At 38.1% G+C, this 23,261-nt stretch overlaps 1 long non-coding RNA gene across 1 annotated transcript; it reads left to right on the forward strand.

The window, feature by feature from the left end:
* Positions 1 to 10,576: 10,576 nt before the first annotated feature.
* LOC140158927 (uncharacterized) lies at positions 10,577 to 22,423 on the forward strand. Its single transcript, XR_011859837.1, has 4 exons — positions 10,577 to 10,674; positions 11,867 to 12,059; positions 12,166 to 12,289; positions 22,176 to 22,423. It is a non-coding gene; the product is annotated as an uncharacterized lncRNA (long non-coding RNA).
* The last annotated feature ends 838 nt before the right edge of the window (positions 22,424 to 23,261 follow it).

Raw genomic sequence — 23,261 nt, forward strand, 5'->3', positions numbered from 1 at the left:
CCCGCTTTCAATATCCGCGGTGTAGTTCGACAGCCTACTTAAACTCATATTTTCCACGCACCATCCGTGACTGGAACAGCCTGTCAACCGACCCAGCTGCATCCTGTTCCCTCAACGCCTTCAAGACTGCGTTGAGGGCCTGCTGGCAGTAATCATCTTGCTACCAGTTTTTCTCGCACCTGTTTATTTTGCGCACAATTTGTTTTGTTTATGTCATGCTTGTACCACGCATGACCACCCTCGCAGTGCGTTTGATACTCATCCATATGAGGACTGCACAACCATGGAAGAAGAAGAAGAAGAGGATATTGAATGACCCGATTGAATGAATGTTAAAACTGACAGTTTTTCGATTTTTTTTTCAGCGACGTTGCAATACCTTTGTGTAACGTATGTACTTTAGCTCCACGTGAAGTTTATTTTCTACTTTACCATTCTTGCAGGCAAAGATAATCGTCAACCGTACGATGATCTTGAAGATAGTGCTTTAGGATATACATCAAATACAATATGTAGGATTTCTTCTTTATGGAGTTTCCAAAGCCTTTTTGTACGGTTTATTGTTTGGCATTTTGCCGGTAATGTAAGTATCACGGCTGTTTGGACATTATTTTGTTTTTGCAATTGGTTGATTCTAACACTATTGGTTCCTCTTTATTGTTCATACCTTTTTCTTTCCCCTTTTCCGCAGATTCCCACTTCGATATTACGGAACATTGGCGGGTGTTATTGGTATAGTTGGAGCTACTGTCAATTTCTTACAATATCCTTTGTATCGCATGACGCAGAAGTATTTCAATAATGACTTTCTCATGGTACGTATACAAACTTCAATATCAGCATTACAGTATTGCTTCATATGCCTGTTCACGTATGTCAGGATTGGACTGAAATTCCCAACCGACGCTAAGCAAAGCCACGCAGCAATAATGTGCAGTTTATATTAAATTAAATCAATATTCAATTATACAGGTATGAGAATTTTCAGTTAAAACCTGAATTTAGGTTTCTTTGTTGCCCAGATTTACGCAATTCTATTTAATTTAGTCCGTTTTAGATCTTTTTGACCATTTTTACGCTACTCGGGTTTTTAACCATGTTCAGATTTTGTTTGTTTGTTTTGTTGTTGTTGTTTTTTATTTTTAGAATAGTTCATTCTCATACCTTATTAAATGACTAAGCTTTGGGGTTTTAGCTACTGTAGCTAAGGGGTTAACTACTAATATCATATCTGTGGGCCAACATTCTGAAAAAAATTAGCAATTTTAATGAATATCAATTGTACTAAAATTGATTAAAACATACGTTTATGTCAATGGAAAAGACATTGGTCTACAAATATTTAAGATTATTAGCACATTTTCAATGGATAGACAAAGTGCAACCAATAAGGTAAGTCTTGTGGGATCTTGTGAGACTGGAGTATAAGAAGGCATAACTACTGGTCCTATTACCATGTACCATGTGTACTGTATGTACTGGGTCACGTTTTATGGATTTCCCAAATACTTTTATTACGGCATCTGTTATTGGTCAGTTAAGGAGGCTGGTTTACAATCTTATTTTGACCATCTCCAGGAGTACAATGCCCTACTGATCTATTGAACTGGGTTAAGGTTTTATGGCTCCCCCAAATGTCCAAATCTTGTGGTGCAAATATGCAAATAGTTTATTTACACTGTCATTCTGTATCAGCTAGTATACTGCTGCAAATAAACCAGCACGGTTTGAGAATTTCATCACCATGTCTACTCAGAGACGCATCTGTACACATATTGACAGTGTTTTGTCTAATACACCATCTGGGTGTAATTGCAATAATTAAATCAATGCAATTTGTTCTCATACGCAGTAAACTGCGAAACATATATAAATGTTATATCCTATATCATGCACAGAAAATATGACCTTGCAAACTAGATCATCGTGACCTGCTCTGCCGGTTGACTGACTCTTATTAACTCCTGGCTCAGCCTTGTAAGGGACGCACCATTAGATATCAAGGGGGGCTTGAGTAGTCGGGGGTCGTGACAAAATAATAAATTAGCACCTCGATGAAGCAAGTTAACCTCAATTTGTTTTTACTCAAGTAGATCCATGTCTTCGTTGAATAAGTTCATCAGGTTTGTTGATTAAATAAACGAAAGGACATTTTAGCGTGACAAAACCAAGTGAATTTTTATTCACTACAATATTTTGTCCTTCACATCGGAGGACTTCATCAGGTATGACTGATATGGTCATCTGATCCACTTTCCCGGGAGATGGGTTTCCGGTATTGTTTAGACTCATTTGCAGTCTTTAAAAGCGGATCATATACGTGGCTGAGGAAATATGTGCCCTCCTCTCTGTTTAAGGTCTTGCTCCCCCTTCTTCTTATCTCCATGGCTTCTCGAACTTCTCTCGACTTCTTGTTGTGCGCCCGCCCAAGAATCTGTGAATCATCCCAATTAATTACGTGGTTGGCCCGGGCAACATGATCAGAAATTGCTGAATTGTCTGTTCTTTTTCTGATAACTTGCGTTCAGAGCGAGTGTACTTTTTGTTGGTGGCCTTATTGACTTCAGCTTTGTGTTCTGACATCCTAGTTCCAACCATGCGAGAAGTTTCACCGACATAGGTCTGATCGCAGTTTTGGCATCCAATTTCATAGATGCAATTTGTCCTTGTGTTTGTCCTTTGGGTGCACTAAGAAACACTCAGAAACACCGGCCTTAGATAAATTAGGGCCAAAATGATGCCCACTAGGACGTTTTTTAATATTTAATTATTAAATTGAGGGGTATCAAACAACTTCCTGGACTCCCCTTGATACCTAATGGTGCGTCCCTAAAAATAAGCTATAGCATGAAATCCTTCAATCAGAAATGCCAATGCACATGTGCATAAGCCTAATATGCGCATAGATTTGATATCTAATTTGAGGACTAGCTGACTTGACTCGATAATAGACTCGATAATCTTAAATGACTCAATCATACAATATATACGACTCGATTTTCATACAAAATGTGTGAGGTGTGGTGTGTGTGAATTGGACACGTATTATACCTCATTCAATAATTACTGATTTATCCAAAGCTACGTCTATGTCTATGGCTCTACCGTGTAGATACTACATAACATTCATATTAGCAATATGTGAAATGTTATTTTTTGGTCATACTGCAGTTACTGTCCGTTTTCCTATACACAATACACAGTGCTCTTTCCCATTGACGTGTGACCTTTACAAATAGCCCTACGTTAACAGTATGGGGATATGACTAGTTAACGTCGCTGTGTGAAAATAACCGGCCAATATTAAAAGTACTCTTCTAAAGTTCTAGAAAATATAGTTTTTAACATGTCCTAAATTTTTAGCTAATTTAGATGTTTGGAAATATTCGTACTTTGGTGTTTTAGTTAATGTTATAGGTAATAGTACATTGCCTAGTTAACGTCGCTGTGTGAAAAATAACCGGCCAATATTAAAAGTACTCTTCTAAAATTCTAGACAATATAGTTTTGTAACATGTCCTAAATTTTTAGCAAATTTAGATGTTTGGAAATACTCGTACTTTGGTGTTTTAGGAAGGATGTGTAAACGACAGATAACACCAAAAATATGAAGAAATTATTTCTAAACCGTGTTAAGTCAAAAATCATTATGTTGCTCACTTTCAAGAATGCTGGTTTACAAAAAGCACGACATTGTCTGATTTCGTGAACAAAGCCACACATAACATTGTTTCCTTTCGTTTCCTTTATAATCGGTTACCCAACTGAAGCTATGAATACCAGCTTTATGCGATATCGCACATGAAAACAGTCACTTGTGCACAACCATAGAAGATCCGATTTAATCAGTTGAGCTGTTTCAATGAGTGTTATCTTGGTTTAATAGCTTTTAATGGGGTTAAGTCCTGCAAAGGTCGAGATGAATTCTACTGTAGACATGACTGCATCATGTGGTATATTCTTCGGATGGCCTTCTCTGGTATATGTTTTGAAAGAAGAAGGATATTATTCCGATTTATGCATTTTCAACCAAAGTTCTGAAATATTTGAATATATTGTGTGCGAAAAGCAAGATGCAAACTTGAACCTTGTGTTTACAATCGGTTCTGCCTTGTCGTTTCTATTTATGCTGCCAACTGGAATCGCATTTGATTGTTTTGGGACGAGATTCACCCGCATTGTATCACAGTAAGTATTGGTGCATGGCGCTGTGTGTTTGGGGCATTATTTTGCTACAGAAACCAATGTTTTTTGCCATCCATACACCTCAAATGATAAAATTAGAAGTTTCATTTTATATATGCCCCCTATGCTTCCCATGAGGGTTCGAAGGTCATAATGGGACAAAAACACAAAAATCATGTTGTTACATAAGTCAACTTGTTCCTCTCATTGCCAGGAATTAAAAAGTCAATTGTCATATTGTTCTACGGGTTCAGGGGTTATAACGTCAAATAGGTCCAAAATTTCATTCACAGATGTCAAATTAAAAATGGTCCAAATTCATAAAACTGGACTCAAACTAATCCCCTAAACATTATAAAATCTCAAACATATACTTAATTTATAATTTTGGTGCAATTTGTATTGTCATCCCCACCCCCTCGGAGTTAATCATATCACTGCAAATGCATCCAAAACCAAGCTTATGATTTTCTCCACCAAGAAAAACCCTTTCCCAGATATGACCCTCACTCTCAATATTCAGCTAATTGAGCGGGTATCCTCTGTCAAATTTCTCGGTATCCTGCTGACTGGTAAACTCTCTGGGAATCTCCGTGTTGACCTTATTTGCAAAAAGGCCTGCAAAATATTGGGCTTCATCCAATGGTCATTCCACGCATCTCCTATCAACACTCGCCGCACTTTATACCTTCCCTTGGTTCCTTCTATCCTCGAATACGGCTGTACTACCTGCCATCCCATCAACAAAACACTGACAAATCGGATTGAGTTCACACGGAGGTTTGCCTGCCATGTTATCCTTCAGCAATGAAACTATCACATAACGAGCTTCTCCGGCAGTCTAATCTACCAACCCTCTCTAACTCTAAGCGCCGTGACGTTGCCACTCTTTGCCATTTGTACAAAATCTTCCACAGTCTATGTTCATCTCCAAACATTTCTGACTCAATCTCCGACCTAAATTCCTGCGCTGTTGACCACTTTGATCCCCATTACTCTCGACTCTAGAAATGACAGCTGTCCTCAATTCTACATGCTCCCTAAAATTCATAAGAAAGAGAACCTTGGATATCCCATCGTAAGCGGATGTGCTTGCCCTACTACCCAGATATATCGCTTTGTGGACTTTCACCTCCGTCGTCTGGTTGAATCGTTACCTTCATATATCTAAAATAGCACCGGTTTCATCAACCACATCGCAACCCTCAATGATAACGACCTCTTCTCAGATAATACTCGTCTTGTCCCCTCTGACGTCATGCGTCACAGCTTTAACCACAAAGAGAGTTTAGCGGCCTGCAAGGTTTTCCTTGACAAACGCGCTCTCCACGGCCAATCTCTTCATGGGAGTCCTTGAATCTTCTATTCTGGACTCTACTGCTGTTAGGCCTCTAGAATGGTCATGGACATCCACCTTCTTTGAGTCAATGACTGTGATTCTCTGGAGAATTTCAAGATATTCCTTAATGGCTTTCATCCTACCATTAAATTCACTTTTGAAACCACATTATGGAAACATACGGTTCTTCAAAGAACCTTCATGATAAGGGTTCTGTGCAATAAGGTTCTTTGGAGCATAGTGACACGTACTCTAGAATTTATTCTTAAAAGTACAGTCTTAAAGGTAAACGGGCAGAATATTCTATGTATTTCCTTGAAAATATAAAATCTGTGGTGTTAAATAGCGTTTGCCGTGCGTTTCAGTACAATGTAAAACGTGCACTAGGAAACCCTTTTCAAATAAAATAGGGGTTCCTTGTGGAACCCTAAAGCTGTGAAGAACTTTATTTTTCACTGCGAGAACCCCATTGAGACTTCTAGCGAACCTTTGAAGGTTCTTCAAGCGCATAATGGTTCGTGAACGAACCTTATATCAATTTGAAGACCCCTTGAAAAACCCTTTTTTTCTAAGAGTGTATATACTATTAAACAATATAATATATTGTTTCGATACTCTTCCCAGAAGTAGGCTTTAGTGCTAGCGCCAGTAAAAATGAGGCATTTATACATGAACTTCATACCTAAATACCATCTAAATCACTACAAAACGTCATTTCGCAATATGGTTTTTTACGTCATGGTCTATAAAATAATTTCTGACTATCATCTCCATTCAGTTTTATTTACGTCACCGGTCTTCTGCTGATGCTGATTTCAAGCCCAGCGACACCATACTTATTGTTTCCAGGGATGGCGTGTATGGCAAGCCAAGAGGTCCAGAAGCGTGGAACTGCTACGCGTAGCTTCTTTCTCGTTACGTGCAGCTTATTAACCAATCAGATTCGCGGTTTTAAACACGTGGAGCTGATGTAAACATCCTCTCTCACAAATATTACGTTGTTAATTTTTGTAAATGAAAATATCTGAAGTATATCAGCAAAAATTGGTATAGGTGCTATTAAAGTAATATCTGAACAGAATGATGATTGTTCTATATTTAGGGGCTATCATTTTCTTCGGAAGGGATCCCAAATATAGGGGGTCATACTTTTTTGGAAAGAAAAATAAGGGGCAGGGGGTCATAAATTGATAATGACAAAATGTAGGGAGTCATAAGATGACTACAGATAGTGTGTTTATTGTATTCAAAAAGACTGATTTCAATACAATTTTAGCCTGTCTAGGGGTAAGGTGTATCGGTGGTGGGAGTCGGGGGTCATAACATTTTTGATGCCGAAATAGTGAGGGCCGCAATTTTATTCACGCCGACTTTTTGTAAATTTAGGAACCCCCCCCTCGTTCCGAAAAAAATGATGACCCATTTTACTCTCTCCATATTTACACAGTGGCATGTGATATCGCTTTCCCTGCAATATCTTTACACAGCGCTTTACATCAGTAGTAGTTGTTGTTTGACCTTCATATCCCCTGCACCGCTAATACAGCCCGAGTATAAAGTTACTTGCTATTAAACACGGACCTACACGGTGTAAACTTGGAAACACTAAATGAATATGATTTGTGTCATTTTAGCCAGGCATTTTTAAGAACATGTTCTCTTGACACGTGCTGTGATTTGGCCTCCTCGCTCGTTATCTATGCTAATTCCGTAAATTAATTACAAGATAATAATTGTGAAAGAGGATACCTAGCACTATACTACGCGCAGCTAACGACCCAACCACGTGATTAAATTTGACTATTTTGATTGGTCAAACAGCTGCTCGTAACGAGAAAGAAGCTACGCGTAGCAGTTCCACGCTTTTGGACCCCTTGGCTTGCCATAGGCGTGTATCGTAGTCGGAGGTACTACTCTTATACAGGTATATTATTGTCTATATCCATATCAAAAGGATACACTTGTCGGCTGCTACATGTGGAGGTCACTGCAAGTCGCATGGTGAATACAAAGAACATTCCTAAATTATGTGAATTGGGGATGATTTGAAGTTAATGAGTCTGGTATTTATAGCTATTATTCAAAAGAGAAACATGTAGCAGCTGACTTGTGGTCATTCTGATTATATTAAAATTGATGACACAATGTAAAGCCAAACTTTTTCTTCTTTTTGTTTGCTTTGTAAATTACTCTAGTTATCGTGGTGTGAAAGTTATTGGCATCACAGTGTTATCAAAAATCAAAGTGTTGTGAGACAATTATGACAAGTTTGATATCTAGTTCATTTTTATTCTTAAAGCTCAATTTCAGGGGCGTATTGGGACTACCGAGCCAGGGTGCAAAAATTACCAAAAATGTTCCGCTGACAGGCCCGACTAGAATTGTTTTAACAATAAAAATTGTTCAAGTTACTCCATTTTGTCCGCTATGGCGCTCCGAGCGCTCGAGAATCTAAAAAGTGGGGAGGGACTACAATTTTTACTAAATTGTACCTCTTTTTCGTTAGAAAGTTGTTTTAACAATATTGGTAATTCAACGTCCAATACCACTAGCAACAAAAATTACAAATTGAATGCTAAAATTGGCCAAAATTAGAACAATTGTGGCCATTGGAAGTTTTCGGCAATTTTGTTTCGGTATTTGGAGCATTTAAGCCAGAAGTAACTTACCCATCCCCCCCCCCCGTTCCCCGGTCGGTACGCATCTGCTCAATTTACCGGTTCTATTGGTAATAGAATGAGTTTCATGAATTTCATGGTTTATTCGGTTCTTAAAATCTTCATTTCTTAAAGCATTATGTAATTAAAAAGTGATATGACAGAAGAAAATAATACACTCACCGGTATTTGGTGTATGTTTAATCTGCAAGGTATTTATTTCAATATTTACAGACCGGTAATTTATTCGCGAAACACAGGTCTACAGTGGCAGCAGTTATTTCAGGATCTTTCGACGCATCATCTGTTGTGATGCTGTTTATTAAAGTAAGGGTATAAACAACTACAAATTTCTATATTATATGATTAGTGCAACCACTGTTAATACCTTATCTAAAATAAAATACAAATTATACGATGCAGCCGTAGTGGATTTTGAACCATACAGGTAGTGATAAAAGAAGCTGAGTTTCATAGCAAAAGATGCTACAGAGGATCTTTGCTTTCCATGAGTCAATCCGGAATCAATCTAAGTTATTTCATATACTTTTCACACTTATATCAAAAAATATGACAACATCGAAAATAATCCACAATTAATAGAAATGTAATTGTTTCGTGTGGTGTTTTTTTTTGTACTCAACAGTTTGCCTACGACGCTGGTGTTCCACTGCGAACATCCTTTACCGTTCTCATTTGTGGTACCGCTATTCCTTAGCAATTTGCAAAATTGCTAAGGTCTGTTTCTGTCAAGTTCTTTCTTTACCTAGCTGGGGGGTTTTCAACCCCCCCGAGCTAGGTACTGTTTTTCTATCCGATTCCTCTTCTTTCTTTCTTCTTTCTGGCAACAAACTTCAAAATGCTTCTCCTCCTACATGTTACACTCTACAATTACGTAACTTGCACATATGTATCGGCTATATCGAGTGCCCATAGTGTCTAAACAGAATTGGGGTCAAAGGTCATTAAAGGGGCATTTCTGGTATTTAACCAAATATCTTCAAAATGCTTTTTCTGCCACATTATATAGTACAATGATGTCATTTGCATATATGTATCGACTATACCACACGCCTATAACTTGCATACAGAATTGGGGTCAAAGGTCATTAAGGGGGTCAAATCTTAAAATTGCATTATCTGGACATCTGTAAGGGGTATGGGGCTTAAACTCATTGACAACAAATCTCATGACCAGGGGAACATTTTGCAGGGGTCGGGTCAAAGGTCACGCAGAGGTCAAATCTTAAAAATGCATTTTCTGGACATCTGTAAGGGGTATGGGGCTCAAACTCGGTGACAACAAACTTCTTGACCTGGGGACAATTTTGAAACATTTGCAGGGGTCAGGTCAAAGGTCATCTTAGGTCAAATCTTAGAATTTCATTATCTGGACATCTGTAAGAGGTACAAGGCTCAAACTCAGTGACGACAAATCTCGTGATCAGGGGAACATTTTGCAGGGGTCAGGTCAAAGGTCATGCAGAGGTCAAATCTTAGAAATGTATTTTCTGTACATCTGTAAGGGGTACGCGGCTCAAACTCGGTGAGGATTTCTTTTAGAATACCCCACCACTGTAGATTTTCAATGGGGGTCTTTTATGAACGACCCATACACATACACTGTGAATGTAAAAAATGGTAGGGTATTCTAAAAGATAGCCCTCGGTGACAACAAACTTGGTGACCAGGGAAATATTTTTGGAACATTTTGCAGGGGTGCAGGTCAAAGGTCATATAGGGTCAAATCTTAAAATTGCATTTTCTGGACATCTGTAAGGAGTACGGGACTCAAACTCGGTGACAACAAACCTCATAACCAAGGGAACATTTTTGGAATATTTTGCAGGTGTCAGATACTTCCACAACACCAACACGCCCAGCTAGGTTTGTGGTCTATGACCACCATTTGCCACTAGTTCTTTCTTTCTTTCTTTCTGTCAATCTTATAATGAGCCACCGTAGCCATATGCGTTGAGCCATGTTGACCATAGTTGGTCATTAGGACCATTGGGTGGGGGGACAAATGAAACATGATCAACTTCAGGTCAAAGGTCATCCACTTCCTGTCAATGGCCAAAAACGTGATTTCACTAAAAATGCTACTTCTTCCACAAATTATACAGCACGATGATGGCACTTGGGTACATGCATCAGCTATACCCAGTGTCTAAAACTTATTGTCCAGAATTGGGGTCAAAGGTCATGAAGGGGATACTCCCGGTATATGACCAAATACCCTAAAATGCTGCTGCTGTCGCAAATATATATGGTACAACAATGTTACTTGGTCATCAGGACCAATAGCTGGTGGCACAAATGTCACGTGACCAACTCACTTATTGCTTTTCTTATGAATGTTTTTTGTTTTGTTTTGTTTTTACTTTCTAAACTTACTAATAGTGGACCACTACACGAAGGTGTTTAGTTTCTTTCAGTTTAGTGTGATGTTTTTTTCACCACTTGGCGGTTTGATTCTAGATAGAAATAAAGGTAATTTACATGTACAAGGGAATATTAGGTGATATTGCTGTTTCCTTGAAAGCCCTAGTGTAAGTTATTTTGGAATAAATTTGGTTAATTCATTTTCAAACCTGATTTTTGGCATATTTGTAATGCACACATATCCCAACTTGGTTTCTGCAACATATCAGGAAAATCGTAGCGGGAGAATGATTCACAGATGTCAGTGGCGTACCGTGGCCGCTCCTACCCCGGGGGGCTGAAGAAAATTCAATTTTGCCGCCCCTTCCCCAACAGGCCGAAAAGGTTTCGGTGGTTTGAAAAAGTGAAGAGCAAAAAAAAAAAAAAAGAAGGATTTTAGGCGCTAGCGCCCTAAAAGCAACACATTTTGATGTATAGTACCATTTTTTCAATTTTTTTAATACTTTTTCAGATTTTTCCGCCCTTTTTTCTTTAATAATTCTTTTTTGCCGCCTCTTCGTTTTGGCCGCCCCTGTTTTGGCCGCCCCTTCGTTTTGGCCGGCCCCTGCTTTTACCCCGGGGGGCTCGCGCCCCCAAAGCTCCCTCCCAAAAAAAATACGCGCATGGATGTATCGGTGGAAGAATTCAACAGCCGTACAAGACAAAGGCCTTCAAGGTTTAGGCGACTGACAAAAAAGAAATATCATGTGGCTACCCCATCAGGTACCCGTGAATCATACCAAATGGTGTTTCTGTGTGTTCGTTACGTATTTAAATGTCATATGTCCTAGTAACCACGTGACCTTATTATTGCAATTGAAATTCTCGAGTCTCCCAACCTAGACTAAATCCTCCAGTCTCGAATATGTAAGACATCGGCCATGTTTGTCTTCCGTGCAACCTTCTTTAGTAACTTATTTCCTGATACGTTGACAAAACTAGAACAATTTGGTGACCATTTTAAAGACATCTGGACATTATGTGGACTTAAGATTCTTATTCTCTCTGCGTTTAAACGAATTTCCGTGTTTCCGCCATTGCATGATGTCACGATAGGTGAACTCCATCCAATTGATTAGCCCGGTCATAATTATATCATGCAAATTGCCATCTAGTACACAATATGAAATTAAGAGGATATTGAATGACCCGGTTGAATGAATATTAAAACTTTTTTTTTCAAAGACGTTGCAATACCTTTGTGTAACGTATGTACTTTAGCTCCACGTGAAGTTCATTTTCTACTTTACCATTCTTGCAGGCAAAGATAATCGTCAACCATAAGATGATCTTGAAGATAGTGCTTTAGGATTTGCAACAACTTCTGGATTATTTGTACTCATTGCGCTTGTTACCACTATACCTATACATCAAATACAATATGTAGGATTTCTTCTTTATGGAGTTTCCAAAGCCTTTTTGTACGGTATATTGTTTGGCATTTTGCCGGTGATGTAAGTATCACGGCTTTTTGGACATTATTTTTGCAATTGGTTGATTCAAACTACACTATTGGTTCCTCTTTATTGTTCATACCTTTTTCTTTCCCCTTTTCCGCAGATTCCCACTTCGATATTACGGAACATTGGCGGGTGTTATTGGTTTAATTGGAGCTACTGTCAATTTCTTACAATATCCTTTGTATCGCATGACGCAGAAGTATTTCAATAATGACTTTCTCATGGTACGTATACAAACTTCAATATCAGCATTACAGTATTGCTTCATATGCCTGTTCACGTATGTCAGGATTGGACTGAAATTCCCAACCGACGCTAAGCAAAGCCACGCAGCAATAATGTGAACAACAAAGAAACGGAATAATGTCACGCAACAAAAGAATTATAATAAATACTTCAAAAAAGTTCTCTTATACGCATGAAAAATAAATAAATATCACAATGGCAATAACGGTTAAATATATTATGACTAGTCAGATGAAACTAATTAATGAGTATACTCAATTTACTTAATCACTCGCGATAAAAAAAATATACCAAGTGCACTTGGAAAGGATACGTTTTAAACGTCGTTACACGACTAGAGTTCCATCACAACGTTGTCAGTTATACAGTGCGTTGAATCCATTCTCAATGATGCCACACACGTAGCCACGCCTAGTTCAACCAACTGTTAATTACATGGAATGCAGAATGTCGACGAAAACAACAGTTCCCAACGTCCAAGTCCAAGAGTAGAGTATACACACCCATGTACGGCTGTATAAATACAATTAATGAATCCGTGACTAGGATTTGTTTTCAAGTTCATATGATAAACTTCACACAATATTCTATCTGGAAGACTAATTCATATTTCCAAATGAGCCACAGAATTTACTACTGACTTCTTTCTTTGATTAATGAAAGATATGGAACTTCTTTACAACATTCACACAAGGCTAGTTCCACAAGATATGTTTTAAATTCCTGAAGTTTATGTCTCTACAGCAGGATGATTTAAATTGTCAATCTCGACACAAAATTACATGATAATGTTGAACACCAATTCAACTATGTTTAATTTGGAACTTTATACTGAATGCAGAATTTATCACACTATGAAAATCTAAATTTGATTTTCCCGCCAAAACAATACTTTAAACTATCACAAGCAAAGCTTTCTTTAAATAACTAATTCATCATTAAATCCACTTTATAATTTACAAACAATATTATTTTACTTACACGAACAATGTCTTAAACCAGCATGGTTCTCACAAAGTTGGAAAAGTTAAAGTGTCAGCTTCAACCACGACGACCATTTTAAACTTCGCCAAACCCGACTCAACCACAAGGCACAAATTAGCTTCTATTGCTGATTCTAGCTTCCATAAGACCTGGTATATCTTTCTGTATGAAGCATCGCAAACTGGTAAAGCCTTTTTAGCCATACGATGTTAGTAAAGAGAAATATCCATCATGCTGAATAAAACAACATTTCACTTCCTCAGTGAAATGGGCAGCAGATCTTATCTCAATCGGATGTTAAAATTGAATGCCCAGAATTTCTGTGAACATGCATCCACAAGCCAAAGACTAATTTACATGACACACAAAAAATCTGAATATTGACAATACCTAAAGAATTGTCCACAAAAGAAATGGACTGACCTAGAATCCAGGTCTGACCACTACATACAATACACACACCACATCTAGATTACAAGCTTCAGTGCACATACCTGCAACTAGATTTAAGGGATCATGACATTAAGGTGAAATACCCAGAAAACAATCCACTTTTATTTTAAGGGATCAACTCCAATTATGACATTTACGTCCCCCCTTAAACAAATTGTGGCTACACAATTTTCATATAACACACAATCACCACTTAAAAATAAGTGGATCTACATTTTCCACAACTTACCATCTACCACTTCACCTTAAGCGGATTTACAGTTGTAACTGTGTCCTGTCTTCACCAAGAAGATATATACTCAAAATTACTTTTCACATGACTCTTACCTTCTCCAATGTACATTGCACAAATTCTATCTTTGAATTTCCAATGCTACACAAAAATACACATCACCTTATTCATGTGAAATCCTGCTCATGTAGTCTGCGCCAATGTTGTCACTTCCCTTGATTGCCTCAATCCTGTAGTGATATGGTTGCAATGACAATGCCCAGCGCATTATCCGACCATTTGCAACTTTGGAACGCTTCACACATAGCAGTGGTTGATGATCTGTTTCTAAGACAAAGTCTCGTCCGTACAAATAAAGTTCTAACTTGCGAATTGCCCATACGACGGCAAGACACTCTTTCTCCATTATCGCATATCCTCTCTGTGCTTTGTTCAATTTCTTACTTAAATATGCAAGTGGAAATTTGACACCTTCGAACTCCTGGAACAGGACAGCTCCGATCGCTACATCACTTGCATCTGTGCGTAGAATGAATTGACGATGGAAGTCAGGTAGATGTAGAATGGGTGCTTTTCCAAGCATACTCTTGAGGGTCTGAAATGCTAATTCTTGGCTTCTCTCCCAGTTGATTTTCGTTGGTTCACCAGCTTTTGTCTTGTCTGTCAATGGTACCGCTATGGCTCCAAAGTTCGGAATGTACTGCCTGTAGAAACCGGCAAGACCCAAAAACGACTTCAGCTGTGTTTTGGTCACAGGACGTGGAGCCTTCTGTATGACCTCCAACTTATCTAGATTTGGATGACGACATCCCTTCTCAACAGTATGACCTAGGAATTCGACACGTTCAAAGCCGATATAGCACTTTGAAGGTTTAGCAGTCAAGTTCGCATCTCTAAGCCTCTTCATAAGTTCATTCAATTTCTCCAAGTGTTCTTCCCAAGTGACTGTATACACTAATATGTCATCTATGTAGTTTACTACTTTGTCAAAATTGTTCAACAATTTCCTCATAATCCTAGAAAATGTCGCAGGAGCGTTGACAAGCCCGAACGGCATTCTCCGGTATTGATACACTGATCAAAAGCAAGGAACGCAGTAAGCGGTTTGGCATTCTCAGTCAGAGGAACTTGCCAATAACCCTTACTGAGGTCTAACTTTGAGAAATACTGTGCATCTCCCAGTTGATCAAAGATTTCTTGAGGAGAAGGAATCCCCTCTGCGTCAAATTCGGTAATCGCATTAATTCTACGAGTGTCACAACATATTCGGTTCTTACCATCTGCTTTCTTGACGACAACCAGCGGCGATGCATATGGACTAGTTGATGGTTCGATCACATCCAACTCCAACATTGTTTTGATTTCCTCCTTCACCGAGTCTCGTAAGGCATATGGAATAGGATATGGCTTAGTACGAACCGGTGTACTATCCGGAAGTTTGATATCATGCGAACCTAGACGAGTAAACCCTGGTTTGTCGGTTAGTACACTACTATAGTTACCTAACACTCTCTTCACTTCCAAACTCTGCTCTTCTGTCAAGTCTTGGTTGATATGTACATCAGCTATGGTTTCTTCAGCCTGAAAAGATGGAATCTGTAGAAGATCTTCATTTGTCAAAGACACATCATCTTCCTCTGACATTTCTGACTCTTCTTGTACTTCACTTTCAATGATGGCACTACATGCAATCTGTAAAAGACCAGCCACTACCTTGGATGGTTGATCAGTATCTCTACGAAAATACTTCTTCAGTAAATTTGCATGAAATGTCTTCACCTTGGTACCAAAATCCACCTTGTAATCCATACTACCTACTTTACCTACCACAGGAAATGGACCCTTCCAATGTAATAGAAGTTTGTTATGGTCTGTAGGGAGCAACAACAATACCTCATCTCCGACATCAAATTTCCGAGCCTTAGCCTTTCTGTCATCTTGTACTTACCTTGAGACTTCTTCATCTCTTCCCTAGCAAGATCACATGTTTTCTGCAACCTATCCTGCAGATCCAGAACATACTCAAATGTGGTCTTGGTTTCTGGTTCTTCTATCTGACCTGTCCAGAACTCCTTTAACATACCAAGAGGACCTCTCACAGATCGACCATACAAAAGATCAAACGGAGAAAACCCAGTACTAGCATGAGGGGTTTCTCTGTACGCAAAAAGTAAAGCATTGATATACCTATCCCAATCACAAGGACGTTCTTCACACATCTTTCTCAGAGAAGCTTTCAACACGCCATTGAATCTTTCACACATACCATTTGTCATCGGATGCCAAGCAGTTGTGGTTAACTGACGGATAGATAACAATCTATTGACTTCAGCCATCACTTCAGACGTGAATTGCCTACCTTGATCACTAAGTACCTCACGGGGAAAACCAACTCTGGAATAAATATCCAGCAGTGCCTCTGCTACTGATATCGAATCTATGTTACGAAGCGGAACTGCCTCAGGAAACCGAGTAGCGTAATCCACTACTGTAAGGATAAAACGATGACCTCGTTCTGTAGACGGAAAAATAGGACCAACAAGATCCATTGCTATACGACTGAAGGGAACATCGATGATTGGCATACTACCAAGAGGAACCTTTGTTACTCTACCTTTGGGAAATGTTCGCTGACAGATATCACACATGATCTACACAATCTACCAATGTCTGCTTGTGCACCAGGCCAAAAGAAATGTTTCAAGACCTTGAGAGTGGTTTTATTCACACCAGCATGTCCTCCTAAGAGCGTTTCATGAGCCAACTTCATAACTTGCATACGAAATGGTTGAGGAACAACAACTTGGTTGAGACTTTCACCAAAGTTGACAGATGGAGACTGAAATTCACGGAACAAAATACCATCCTTACACACAAACTTTGATGTACCACCACAACGACTCACCTTTACTTCACCCGATTCTGCTAACTCGCGAATCTTATTCAAACTTGGATCATCAGCCTGAGCTTTTTGCAACTCATCAGCAGAAATAATCTCAGTAACTACCTTTGGTACCTTAAGAGCTTTCTTGAGTTTCTCACTTGCCACCTTTTGACTACGAGTTTGTACAGCGTTCATCACATTACTAACTTCACCATGGTCCTCGTCATCTGTGTTTACATTTGACTGACAATGTGGTTTCCAATCAGGATCAGGATCCTTAGGTTCACGTACCCCACGAAGATTATTACCCAAAATCAAATCATACACAGGATCATTCATCACCAGAGCATGAACATGACCAGTGAAATATGGTGTATCAACATCCAGACATGCAACAGGAAAAGTTCTCACCGTACCATCAATAAGACGACATTTGTCATATACTCCAGTAAATTTCTCTTCTGGCACAAGTCTCTTCCTTACAGCTACCGCGTCACACCCAGAATCTCTCATCACCTGAACCTCTTCATTACCAAGAAAACCTTGAACAACCGGCATATCCTCTACTAAATTATCACTACACGCAGCACTCGCAAGAGGAAGTTTATGACCACAAGACATCGTTACATACGCATCGTCTGATTTCACACCTTCACCATACATTTCATTTGAGACCAGCAAACAAGCAGATGCAGTCTGCACTCTGTTCTGGCCACAAGACTCGCAACTACATGCAGTGCAAAGAGAAGATGAAGTATCAGTCTGATTTAACTTCTTACCTTGTTTCCCTGATTTGTGTCCATGTGATGCACTTCCCTGTAAACTAGCAGCTTTCAAAGTAGGTCTAGTGCGGCGATAACAGTCTTTAGCCATGTGTCCTACTTTGTCACAAATAAAACACCTACGTTGGTTACCTCCAGTATTCGTACTCTGCTTTGGATTAGTACCATGAGTGGGAGGGGTAGTGTTAGCCTTCTTACCTGAAGATTGTTGACCTTTTTGATGTGGTAACTTATTACCTCCAAAGGAATCATTCCATCCACCTCTCGCCTCTATGTACTGTTCAGCCAATTGAGTCATTTCGGCAACATTTTTAGGTTTCCTTTCTTTTAAGAACAACGCCATGTCTTTGTTACATCCAGCGACAAATTGCTCACGTATTAACAAGTCCGATAACCCAGCAAAATTCTTGGTTACAGCAGCCAGTTCTACCCACCTAATCAGATAGTTCTCCAATCTTGTGGCGAACTGTGGAGCACTTTCTGTTTGTTCGGGTTTAGCTGAACGGAACTTACTTCTAAATCCATCTTCGGTCATTTGATACGCTTTGAGTAATTCAGATTTTAGAACATCATAAGTATCAGTTGTTGCAAGCCTAGCATAAGTATCTAAACCCTTCCCATGCAACAATGCACTAAGATTTAAAGCCCAGTCATCCCTGTCCCATTTATTTGATTCCGCGTACCTTTCAAATCTTTGTAAGTAAGCATCAATGTCATCCTTATCCTCACGGAATTCTGGCAATTTGGGAATTTTTGCTTTACCCTGGCCTGCAGATGCATGTTCTGTTTTAATGCCCTTAGCTGCATTTTCTTTCCTTAGTTCCTCAATTCTTAATTGCAATACAAGTGCCTCTTTCTCATATTCGCGCTGTGCTGCACGTTCATCTCGCACAAGGTCACGCTGCGTCTTGACAAATTGTTTTAGGTCCTCCCCTGTATAACCCATCTTTTCTCCTGACAAAGTTAATTTATCAGTATCCATGATTGGAAAAAAATGACTGCAATAGAGCGCAACCAGAAATTCAATGCACAAATCGTATGTAGAAGCAGAATTGCAAATGAGCCTATTGAACCTGAATACCTTGCTGACACTATTTTGACACAACCAAACACTCTTCCAACAATGCGCAAAAATACGGACAAAATAGTCATCAATCTTGTTCACAAAACAACTGGTAACTTTTGCTATTAGCTTTGTTTTTATATCCCGGACGAGCCCCCACAAATGTCAGGATTGGACTGAAATTCCCAACCGACGCTAAGCAAAGCCACGCAGCAATAATGTGAACAACAAAGAAACGGAATAATGTCACGCAACAAAAGAATTATAATAAATACTTCAAAAAAAAGTTCTCTTATACGCATGAAAAATAAATAAATATCACAATGGCAATAACGGTTAAATATATTATGACTAGTCAGATGAAACTAATTAATGAGTATACTCAATTTACTTAATCACTCGCGATAAAAAAATATACCAAGTGCACTTGGAAAGGATACGTTTTAAACGTCGTTACACGACTAGAGTTCCATCACAACGTTGTCAGTTATACAGTGCGTTGAATCCATTCTCAATGATGCCACACACGTAGCCACGCCTAGTTCAACCAACTGTTAATTACATGGAATGCAGAATGTCGACGAAAACAACAGTTCCCAACGTCCAAGTCCAAGAGTAGAGTATACACACCCATGTACGGCTGTATAAATACAATTAATGAATCCGTGACTAGGATTTGTTTTCAAGTTCATATGATAAACTTCACACAATATTCTATCTGGAAGACTAATTCATATTTCCAAATGAGCCACAGAATTTACTACTGACTTCTTTCTTTGATTAATGAAAGATATGGAACTTCTTTACAACATTCACACAAGGCTAGTTCCACAAGATATGTTTTAAATTCCTGAAGTTTATGTCTCTACAGCAGGATGATTTAAATTGTCAATCTCGACACAAAATTACATGATAATGTTGAACACCAATTCAACTATGTTTAATTTGGAACTTTATACTGAATGCAGAATTTATCACACTATGAAAATCTAAATTTGATTTTCCCGCCAAAACAATACTTTAAACTATCACAAGCAAAGCTTTCTTTAAATAACTAATTCATCATTAAATCCACTTTATAATTTACAAACAATATTATTTTACTTACACGAACAATGTCTTAAACCAGCATGGTTCTCACAAAGTTGGAAAAGTTAAAGTGTCAGCTTCAACCACGACGACCATTTTAAACTTCGCCAAACCCGACTCAACCACAAGGCACAAATTAGCTTCTATTGCTGATTCTAGCTTCCATAAGACCTGGTATATCTTTCTGTATGAAGCATCGCAAACTGGTAAAGCCTTTTTAGCCATACGATGTTAGTAAAGAGAAATATCCATCATGCTGAATAAAACAACATTTCACTTCCTCAGTGAAATGGGCAGCAGATCTTATCTCAATCGGATGTTAAAATTGAATGCCCAGAATTTCTGTGAACATGCATCCACAAGCCAAAGACTAATTTACATGACACACAAAAAATCTGAATATTGACAATACCTAAAGAATTGTCCACAAAAGAAATGGACTGACCTAGAATCCAGGTCTGACCACTACATACAATACACACACCACATCTAGATTACAAGCTTCAGTGCACATACCTGCAACTAGATTTAAGGGATCATGACATTAAGGTGAAATACCCAGAAAACAATCCACTTTTATTTTAAGGGATCAACTCCAATTATGACAACGTACTCTGTCAAATATCTCGACAACTCTTGACAAGGGGTTAGTGAAGACCCAATTTGCAATAGCTTCAAGATGTCATTTTGTTTAGATATGTACAATATATCAAGAATGCAGAAATTGTCAAATGTCTGTAGAACAGCTATTGCAGATAGGGTCTTCATGTACTAACCACTTGAACTGTATATTTCAGGATTGTTTAAATACACTTAATTAATTGAAAATAATGCATTACATTACCTCTGCCTTAACCATCGTTTCATTTTCACTTCATAACGTGAGTTCCCCCTCGGTTTTCTATCTGTAACCAATTGACCATAGGTTCTTATTCGCCGTCGGTCGTAGCGTGACGTCAAATCAATCGTTGGCAGGTCAACTGGTTCACGCTGTTCGGAACACAAAGTCAATGGGTTGCTAAACAGGTGTGAAAAACAAGCGTGAACCAGTAACTAAAGTATGGCGTATTCATTACGACGGCAAACTAAGCCGTATAGGTAGTATATGACCCAAATGGATCGATTCGTGCAGAGGTAAATTTTGCCGAAGGCATTTGGATGTCAAATGACGACAGTCTCACAACATGTCAAGCACTGTTTGACTAAATGAGTTATTACCATCAATTTGGTTGAAAAGGGCGGTGTAAAATGTTACACATTCTTAAGGGAACTGGAATGAGCGTTTTGAGCGTTTCGATAGTATTTTTGTGTGGGACATGAGAGCACATCAGACATATCGAATTGCATTCTGAATACGAAGAATGTCTTTCTGATATCAAATAATTTTCATTTTATGAAAATCACGATATAATACAAATTTTATGACAAATTAATAAAATTTGATATTTTTACATTTTGAGATATAACAGTCCTCGAAGTAAATTTTATAAATTTAATGATATATTCTTAAAGTGTACGTAGCTGGGAGGAAAAGCCGACGATCAATTGAAAATTTTGACCTTTCATATTGAAGATATGGATTTTTTCCCAAAAGGACCTAATTTTTTTTGGTGTTTTGGGGAAAAAAATCCATATCTTCAATACGAAAGGTCAAAATTTTCAATTAATCGTCAGCTTTTCATCCCACCTACATACACTTCAAATATAAATCATCAGATTTATAAAGTTTACTTCGAGTACTTTTGAATATCAAAAATATCAATTTTAATGATTTGCCATAAAATGTGTATTACATTGCGAATTTCAAAAAATCAAAATTATTTGATATCAGAAGGACATTCTTCGTATTCAGAATGCAATTCGATATGTCTGATGTGCTCTAATGTCCCACAATAAATACTGTCCAAACGTTCATACCCCTTCCCTTAATGTGTTGTGACCAAATGTTACTCGATGGGATAGTTTTAAAATCCTTTCTGTCAGTATTGATTTTTTTTTGTTGAAAAATCAGAACTATAATTCGACCTATATTCTGGTTACAAAATGGATTGAATTCATTACTATGTATTTATTTTATTGCTTTTAAAAGCAGATACTTATCATTTTATTATAGAGTCATAACATGTCACTAAATTTTCAATGACATTATTGAAGCCACGCATTACATGTACTAAAGGTCACATGAGCAGTACATCCAAAAGCATATAATCTAAAGCAGGAGATAAACCTGAAACAGACGATAATTAATTCATGATTCTACTCATTTGAAGCCGGAGGATCCAGTGTTACATTTGGAAGCAGGCTACAACATTAAACGAATATCGAAATTGATGGGTACCATTTAATTGTCTTACATGTTTTCTTTCCCTTCTTTCAGATGAACATTATGATGTTGATAGCTTGTGCCGCAACTATGGTCTTGCCTGTATATGTCACTTACCATGCCAGAAGATTGAACAAAAAAAGAGCAAATAAATCATAACAAATTAGCTTGTATTATTAAAATAGTGTCTCACAGTCGGTATAGAATTGAAAACTCATCAATAAATCCTTTGTTTGCATGAATTTTACCTCTAAACATGGCAATTTTCATCCTATGATTGGAGAAAATTGAAGGCTTTTCTGGTAACCGTAAGTCTTTTATATATATATTACATGTGGCCCGACTTTTTACTTTTGGCAGTATTTTCCGACTTTTAAGCTTAACTTTTACTTCTTGTTTATTTACAGCTACTGTATGGGCAAGTTACACTGTGTCATGATGCACAGAAGCCAAATTTTCAAAATGCACCGATTCAATCGAAATTAGTCTTTAATTACTTGTCTCGGCAAATCAAATAGGAAAATAATTTATTTGAGAAATGCATAACCTAAGAATCGGATTAAATTAAGGGTCGAATGTTATGCTTGTACATATTTCTATTGAACTTTGGTTATTGACATGACGATACGAACATGCACTAAAATTGTGAATTAATTAGGCCTATATGTTTGAAATTTCTTATGTTAAGGGGAGTAATTTGAGACATAAACTCCTGAACTAAGCACCGTAGAAATATATGACAATTGGCTTTTTTTATTCCCTGTGATGAGAGGAACAATTTGAGACTCCACCGTGAAATGTTGCTGGGGTCGTCACACCTCCTCCACAGCGAGTCTGTTACCTTAATAGGCCAGTAAAATCAGCTGAAAAGGTCAAAAAAATTGCAACATGGAATCTTTTTGCGGAAAACATTTCTATTAGGTGCCCTTGTCAATATACTAAAAGTCTACCAAAATCAACCTCTGCGAAATATGGTTAAATCGATTTTTTTCAAAATGGCCTCCAAAATGATTAAAATGGTGTACAAAATATAGAAAACAGACTCACTATGTCATTAGTAATAGTAACACGATTCGTATGTTTCAAGCCATGCTTCGAGGGTCCGACTGAAATAAGATTAATCACTTTTCTCACTTGTAG

The sequence above is a fragment of the Amphiura filiformis genome, chromosome 1, assembly GCF_039555335.1.
Source record: "Amphiura filiformis chromosome 1, Afil_fr2py, whole genome shotgun sequence".
In the NCBI taxonomy this organism is placed as follows: Eukaryota; Metazoa; Echinodermata; class Ophiuroidea; order Amphilepidida; family Amphiuridae; genus Amphiura; species Amphiura filiformis.